Source organism: Scylla paramamosain, chromosome 22, assembly GCF_035594125.1.
Source record: "Scylla paramamosain isolate STU-SP2022 chromosome 22, ASM3559412v1, whole genome shotgun sequence".
Classification (NCBI taxonomy): Eukaryota; Metazoa; Arthropoda; class Malacostraca; order Decapoda; family Portunidae; genus Scylla; species Scylla paramamosain.
In genome coordinates this window covers 21342430-21349929 of record NC_087172.1, presented here as the reverse complement: position 1 = coordinate 21349929, position 7500 = coordinate 21342430, and the positions used below count along the sequence as shown (strand labels likewise).

General features: G+C 53.9%; 1 long non-coding RNA gene across 1 annotated transcript; it reads right to left on the bottom strand.

Moving 5' to 3' along the window:
* Positions 1 to 1778: 1778 nt before the first annotated feature.
* LOC135111873 (uncharacterized) lies at positions 1779 to 2402 on the bottom strand. Its single transcript, XR_010273938.1, has 2 exons — positions 2271 to 2402; positions 1779 to 1940 (listed from the first exon to the last, which is right to left on the bottom strand). It is a non-coding gene; the product is annotated as an uncharacterized LOC135111873 (long non-coding RNA).
* Between the last annotated feature and the right edge of the window lie 5098 nt (positions 2403 to 7500).

Below are 7500 nucleotides of genomic sequence, written 5' to 3'. Positions count from 1 at the left end.
TCTCTCTCTCTCTCTCTCTCTCTCTCTCTCTCTCTCTCTCTCTCTCTCTCTCTCTCTCTCTCTCTCTCTCTCTCTCTCTCTCTCCCTCTCTCTCTCTCTCTCTCTTAAATGTGCCATTTATGGAAAACAGTGTGTGTGTGTGTGTGTTTGTGTGTGTGTGTGTGTGTGTGTGTGTGTGTGTGTGTGTGTGTGTGTGTGTGTGTGTGTTTCTCTTCGTAATGTGGATGAGTGAGTTGCTTTATAGCGGGAAGACTTCATGACCCTATTTTTATGACAAGGCGACGCTGCACCATGGTGGCGGTCTCTCTCTCTCTCTCTCTCTCTCTCTCTCTCTCTCTCTCTCTCTCTCTCTCTCTCTCTTTCTGTCTGTAAGACGTCAGAACCGAGCATTTCTTTTCATTTTTTTTCATTTTTTTTTCTTTTGAGGAGCCGTCAATAAACTTATTTCCTTTATTTATTTTCTTTCTTTCTTTCTTTCTTTCTTTCTCTCTTTCTAAAGCCTTTTCCATCTTCCTTCACGCATGCAACTAAAGATAAATAAACAAAAAAACACTTATGATGTATTAAAACTAACAATTCTTACTGATCGTTTATTTGCTTGACAATTGCACTGCTGAGGAAAAGAAAGCAAAGGAACAAAGAAGAGATAAGAAGTTAACTGCCGTCGTGGCGAGAGCTGTGGTACTGCTGTAGATCTGTGGCACTCGCTTCCTCCTTCAGCGCTGGTTGGCCTCGCAAACCTGGGTAGGCAAGAAGGAAAGGTGTGAGTGAGTGTGTCAGGCAGGTGTTGTGTGGTGGTGTGGTGGGGATGTGAGGTACTGTTGCGTGCATGTTATGTATTCCACCCTCACACACAAGCACACATACACACACACACACACACACACACACACACACACACACACACACACACACACACACACACACACACACACACACACACACACACACACACACAGTAGTAGTAGTAGTAGTAGTAGTAGTAGTAGCACTTACCCAGCAAGCTGTTCAGTAGTTTGCGGTTAATCTTGGTGTTCATGTTCCTAATTTTCTGGTTTTACTACTGGCCCATCGTTTTTTTCCAGAACTTTTCCATTCATGCTCATCCCAGATTGCTCCACGCTGGTCATTTTAAGGTTCCTAGCAAACGCTTCTTGATTCGTTTCTTCTGAATGACGATCTGGGCATGCCTTCAGGTTGTCGTCAGCCTGGAAGTCAGGCTCGTTGCAGCGCTTGGCTTCCAGCTCTCAGTCGCTGTACAGAATGCCGTCAGCGCCACACAAGATAGTCGGTTTGGTTTGCACACAGGTCTGCCGCCACTTTTTCTCTGGCAATGCATGGTCTGTTATCAGTATGGTTTTGGAGTTACTGTTGAGATGAACTCTTACATACCGCAAAGTGAGTGAAGAAGTCATGTGAAGGAAAGATAGTGAATGAATGAATGAGTTAATGAAAAGGTGTGTTCAGGTGTTGAGTGTGGGCATATGAAGTTGTAGTGTTGCGTGCACATTACAACATAAGAACATATAAGAACATAAAGAAAGCTGCAGTAAGCCTTCAGGCCTGCACGTGCCACTCCCTGCGTGAAACCTGCCTACAGACCTACCTGCTTCAATATCCAATCCTCATCCACACATTTGTCTAACCTCCTTTTAGAATGTCCTGTTAACTCAACACTAACAGCCTGGTTACTGAGTTTATTCTTTTCATTTACCTCTCCAGTTTCTTCCCATCTCTATTTTTAACACACACACACACACACACACACACACACACACCTCTCAGCAGTTTCTTGCAGGCCGCTTCGTCAAATTGAGTGAGTGTTGCATCGCTGCATTTCTGATAGTCCAATGCGCAAAAGTTGTTGTAGATGTTGTTGTCAGAGCCACACACGCGCGTCTGCTTCTTCACAACAAAGCAGTGGCTGGAGCAACTTGCATCTGGTGAGGCGGGAAGGCAAGGTGTGAGCAGCCACGTATTGGAGGGCGAGTGATGTACTATACGCTGCGAGTAATTATGATGATGGTGGTGATGATGATGAAGATGATGATGATGGTGGTGGTGGTGGTGGTGATGGTGATGATGAATAAATAGATAAATGAAAGTGACCTCAGCATTTGTTACACACACACACACACACACACACACACACGAATTTCAATTGGTAGCAGTAGTAGTAGTAGTAATAGTAGTAGTATAGTAGTAGTAGTAGTAGTAGTAGCACTAGTAGTATTAGTAGCAGTAGCAGTAGTAGTAGTAGAAGTACATACCCTTTACACCGGGCATCGCTGCCACCATCACCACCACCGCCGACAGCAGAATAAAGTCCCTCATGTTTTCCAGAAGTTACCAGGAAAGTTAGGAATCTGCAAAGGAAAAAGTATAATCCCATTGCGAGAAAGTCATACGGAAAAGCTTCTTTATTGGCCAAGTGCTTTAACCACAGAAATAGCTTAGTATCTATTATTCTCCCTTCTCGCCGTGGACCCACCGCACCTAGCGGTCGGCGGAGGGTAGAAATATTCCGCAAAAGATACAGATACCACGTTAGAGTTAAATAACTACTCTAGCTCTGCGCTCTGATTGGTCAGCCAGGTGGCGTGATGGGGGGGGACTCCTTCCCTGCTTGGTAAGGCAGCTATCATTCCTTCTGCGGAACTCGTCTTGACTTCACGTTTTTTCACTTCATTTCTGTTGTGTCATGGTGAGTTCCTGCTTTTCCTAGGTTAGCCTGTCTTTGACAGGGGTTGCGCGTGTTCTTTTGGTCCCGTTGTGCCCAGGCGGGAACGAGTTACACCTTCTGTGTTTCTCTTCGTCTTTCTCACGGGGCAGGCCGTCTGGCTGCCTCTCTTAGGTTCGCACGTGGTCTTCCATGCTTGTGCCCTGGTGCCCTGGCAGGTGCAGTGGGGTTTGCCGCCTTGTGTGTCGCCTTCAGTGACACGACCACGTGTGTTTTATTTGTTCTTCTCCTTCAGAGAGTGTTTGTTTTTCTTTCAGCCATTGCAGTCTTTGTGTGCAGAGGTGGGTTGCTCGGTCTGCGTGTCGGATGACGGGCACGACCGCTGCCCTACCCATTCTCCCTGTTGTTCACTTTCTGGTTTTGACCACTCCAAGTGCTCTGTCTGTTGGTCGTGGGCGGTGCAGATTAGAGAAGCCCCTGTGGAGTCTAGTTCTGCGCTGCCTGCCCTTCAGGCTTTACGTAAGGCCTGGACGAAGGCTAGAAAGGCGTTTGGGCTGACCCCACTCTCGGCGAAAAGTTGGGTCTATGTCGTCTGTGCTCCTCTTCCACATATACGGCGGGGTCTGAAGGCGGCACCCTTTAGCCCACCGGCACTGGAGCCGGGGAGCAGTCTTCCTACTTGGACGACCCCTGTGGGGAGTGCACTGAGGAGACGGCCCCACGTGGTGTCTCCGGCAGCACGCTCGTCCCCTCTCCCCGCCGTAGCAGGACGCCCTCGGGCTCCTCTTGCCGGAGGAGACGGACTCGCTCGGGGGGAGGTCCAGCGAGAAGAGGTCCCGCCGTTCGCGGTCGTCCTCCCGCTCTCGTTCCTCCACCCCTTCCTCCTCGTCGTCAGCGTCTACCCGTCCTCGATGCCGCAAGCGTTCTTGTCGCGCAGGTTTGGACGACGTCGTTGATTGGAGGCAGAAGGTGAAGGAGGTGCTTTTTGACATCTTACCTTCGTGCTTGGCAGAGGCCGGGCTGGGTTTGCCCCCCGCGGCTCCCCCAGCCCCGACTCCAGCCCCTCACACCTCACCTCGGGCGCCGGCTACGCCCTCGACCTCGACTACTTTGGCGGCTGTTTACATGCCACCAGGGCAGCCGCCGCACGGAGGGGCTTGTTCCGATGACGAGGATGAGGTTTCTCCCTCTCTGAACCAGGTTCCCCTCCTCTGCCTCATGGCGTCTCTCCTCCTCTGGCCGCGGCGGCCTTCCGCCCCTACAACTGGCTCCCTCTTCCCCCCACTTGGGTTCATCAGACGCAGATGGGTAAGCTGGTCGCTTACGCCCCTGACGAGGCTCGTCTGGGAACATGGAGGCGTCTTGACGACGTTCAGGTGCGTTTGGGATCCCGTGACGGCGGCAATCGCGAAATTTTGTATAGGGCCAAACCCCTATCGACTCGTACTCCGCTGCCGACGAAGTTGTCTCCGAAAGCTACGCTGGACGTAGTGTCGGTGTTGTTAAACAACCCCAGAGCTACCACGTCCCAATCCCACTCTATCGATGCCTCGGGTGACGCAGCCTTCTTCCCTGGCGAGCGCTCGCTGAAGCCGCTGGACGTGCCATCCATGCTCGAGAAGGCTTCTGACCATGGCAGGGGCAGCGTTGGATGGCCAGTGCCTCCTTCATTGCCCTGTCGCCTTCCACCCACCAGAGCCGATCCTCGCCTTTCCTCCTGCCTAAGGAGGGGCTCGACAGACCCCTATCTCCCCCACCAGGTACGGGAGCCGGAGCAGCGTCTGGGCTTAGCCCCTCTCCACGGGATTTTCGACCCCGTGGCGATAGACCGGGTCTTCTCCTCTGTGCCGACCATCATTCAGGTCACTTCTCAGCCACCTGCCAGGTAGCAGTTCGCTCTTTGCCCCTTTTTCCTGAACTCCCCCTCCCAGCGGCCCCCTTTCCGGAACCGGCAAGGGAAGAGGAACTAGACCACGCCTCTGCTGCCACCTGGGGTGGTCCCACGCGTGGCCACGCCACGGGTGGGAGGCAAGAGTTTTCTCCAAAGGCCTCTCCTGGCCCTGGATAACTCAGCCACCCCTGCGCCTGCCTCCATTGCACTCCAAGGTTCGGCAGTCCGTCCTACCACACCTCAGGGAGATGCTACAGAAGGGCGTTGTGGAGTCAGCCGAAGGGAAGGTCTTCTTGTCCCGATTGTTCAAAATTGCCAAGAAGAATTCAGACAGGACAAGACTAGTTATGGACTTGAGTACACTCAACACATTCCTGAAGCCCCAACGCTTCAGGATGGTGTCGGCCTCTCAAGTCCGCACGGCTCTTCAGAAGGGAGACTGGCTAGCGTCTCTGGATCTCCAGGACGCGTACCGGCATGTGCCCGTCCACGCCAGGTTCAGGCTTTTTCTTGCCTTCCAGGTGGGGGCGGACACGTTCCAGTTTACCAGGCTTCCTTTCGGCCTCTCCTTGGCCCCAAGAGTTTTTACAAAGTTACTAAGGGTGGTGGCTGCCAAGCTGGCTTCACAAGGAGTCGCTACCCTTATGTACCTAGACGACTGGTTGATACACTCTCCTTCCAAAGAAGGAGTAGCACACAGCGTGTCGGTGACGTTGCGGGTTCTGGCAGACATGGGGTTTATCATCAACCTTCCCAAGTCCGCTACTACCCCTACGCAACAGCTGGATTGGCTTGGTATTCGTTGGGACACGACGAACACCTCCCTTTCGCTGGCTCCAGACAACGTCTCCCGCACCCTCTGTCAGATACGTCGAGCATACTTTTCCAGCACCTTCTCAAGGAGAAAGTGGGAGTCCCTCCCCGGAGTGCTGAACTTCGCCGCCCCGACTCTACCCCTAGGGCGCCTCAAGCATCGCCGCCTGACGAGGGAGGTCAACCTCGCCATCCCCCGCCTTCGTCGGGATCTTCAGCGACCAATACCGCACCTCCTGCTTCGCCTCTTGCGCCCCTGGCTTCGTCCCGGGGCTCTCTTGAAGTCTGTCCCCTGGGTTTCACCCTCACATACTCTGACGGTGGCGTCAGATGCATCAGACGTGGGTTGGGGCTTCCAGTCGGACCAAGGTCACCAGACTTACGGAGGGTGGACAGACGACTTAAGGCTAGCCCACATCAACGTAAGGGAGCTGTGGGTAGCGAAGGAGTGGCTTCTGCGACATCGACACCTCACCGGAGTTGCGGTGAGGTTCGATATGGACAATGTAACAGCGGTACAGTGCATACAGCGGCAGGGAACGGCTCGTTCGTCCCCTCTTCTCACGCTGTCGGAAGAAATTTTCGCTCTGGCAGCCAGCAACTGAGTGTCACTCTCCGCCCGTTACGTCAGGGGCAGAGCCAACAGTTGGGCGGACGCTCTTTCAAGATTCAGGGGCACGTCAGTGGAGTGGCATCTATGCCCGGAGGTGTTCCAGTCCCTCACCCTCCGTTACGGGACACCACAAATAGACCTCTTCGCCTCTTACAACACGGCTCAACTTCCTCTCTTCCTGACCTAAACAGGAGGCGGCGGGGCCTCCCGACGCCTTCACAGTAGACTGGAACAGGTGGAGCCATATTTACCTCTTCCCACCACCTGCGTCAAAGATTATCCTGAGGGTGGTTCATCTCCTCCAAGTTTACAGGGGTCGGGTCCTCCTGATCGCGCCATTCTGGAAGGCGCAGCCATGGTTCAGGAAGCTAATGCTGTGGTGCCCTCAGCCCCTCCTCCTGGGGTCGTCTTGCCTGTCAGCTCAGGAAACTTCACCACTCCAAGCGTCACTGAAACTTCACGCGTGGAGCTTCTTCGGTCCGCTCTCTCCCAACGCTATGCGGCACCCACGGTTTCCACTATTTTGAAGGCCCATCGTCCATCCTCTCTCCGTCAGTACGAATCTTGCTGGCGCAGATTCCAGGAATATATCATGTCGAGGTTCTCTCCATCCATTACATCCGAAATAGTGCTCGACTTCCTGTCTTGGCTGGCGGATACTACCAACAGGGCCCCGGCCACCGTCTCTGCGCACTACGCAGCCCTGGCGGACCCGCTGCACCTAGCCCTAGACATATATATTCCTGCCCGCACTCTGGCCCTCCTGAAGCGAGGTATCAGGGCATCAGAGCCGACCCAACGCCCGCCACAACCGGCCTGGTCCTTACATAGGGTCTTGAGTTATCTTATGTTTGAAGAAGGGTCCTTATCGGAGGATCAACACCTACAGAGGACAGCGTTTCTCCTAACCTTAGCGGCGGGCTGTAGGGCCTCACAATTGGCGGCCCTCACACGCCACGATGCCTTCTCCTCGGTGGCTGAGGATGGAGCCTCATTGAGGTTGACACCGTCACCCACCTTCCTAGCTAAGAACAAGCAGGCGGACTCTTTAATAGGTCCCATCAAGATTCCTTCCCTACTACAGTCGGGTACCCCTCACCCACTGTGCCCGGTTGCTGCGTTTATGGCCTACGTTGCACGCACATAGGACCTCTCTAAGAACCACCTATTTTACGCCTCACGGTCCGCCAGTCCCCTGACAGCCCGTTCCTTAGCCCGCCTACTGTGCAAGGTGATAGAGCTGGCAAATCCGGCCCATTCTCCGAGGGCCCACTCCATCCGGGGCCTCGCAGCTTCCCTGGCTTTCCTCAGGACACACTCGGTTGAGCGGGTCCGGGACCTGGGTGGTCGGACCTCCACCTCGTACTTTCGTGCCCGCTATTTGCTCCACTCCGTTTCTCAGGCCCCATGCGTAGCCATGGGTACACAGACGCCAGCGAGTCCTCTCCTATACGCTCGGCTAGTGAGAAAAAGAGGGGGGGGAGGAACGAGGTCGAGAAGGGG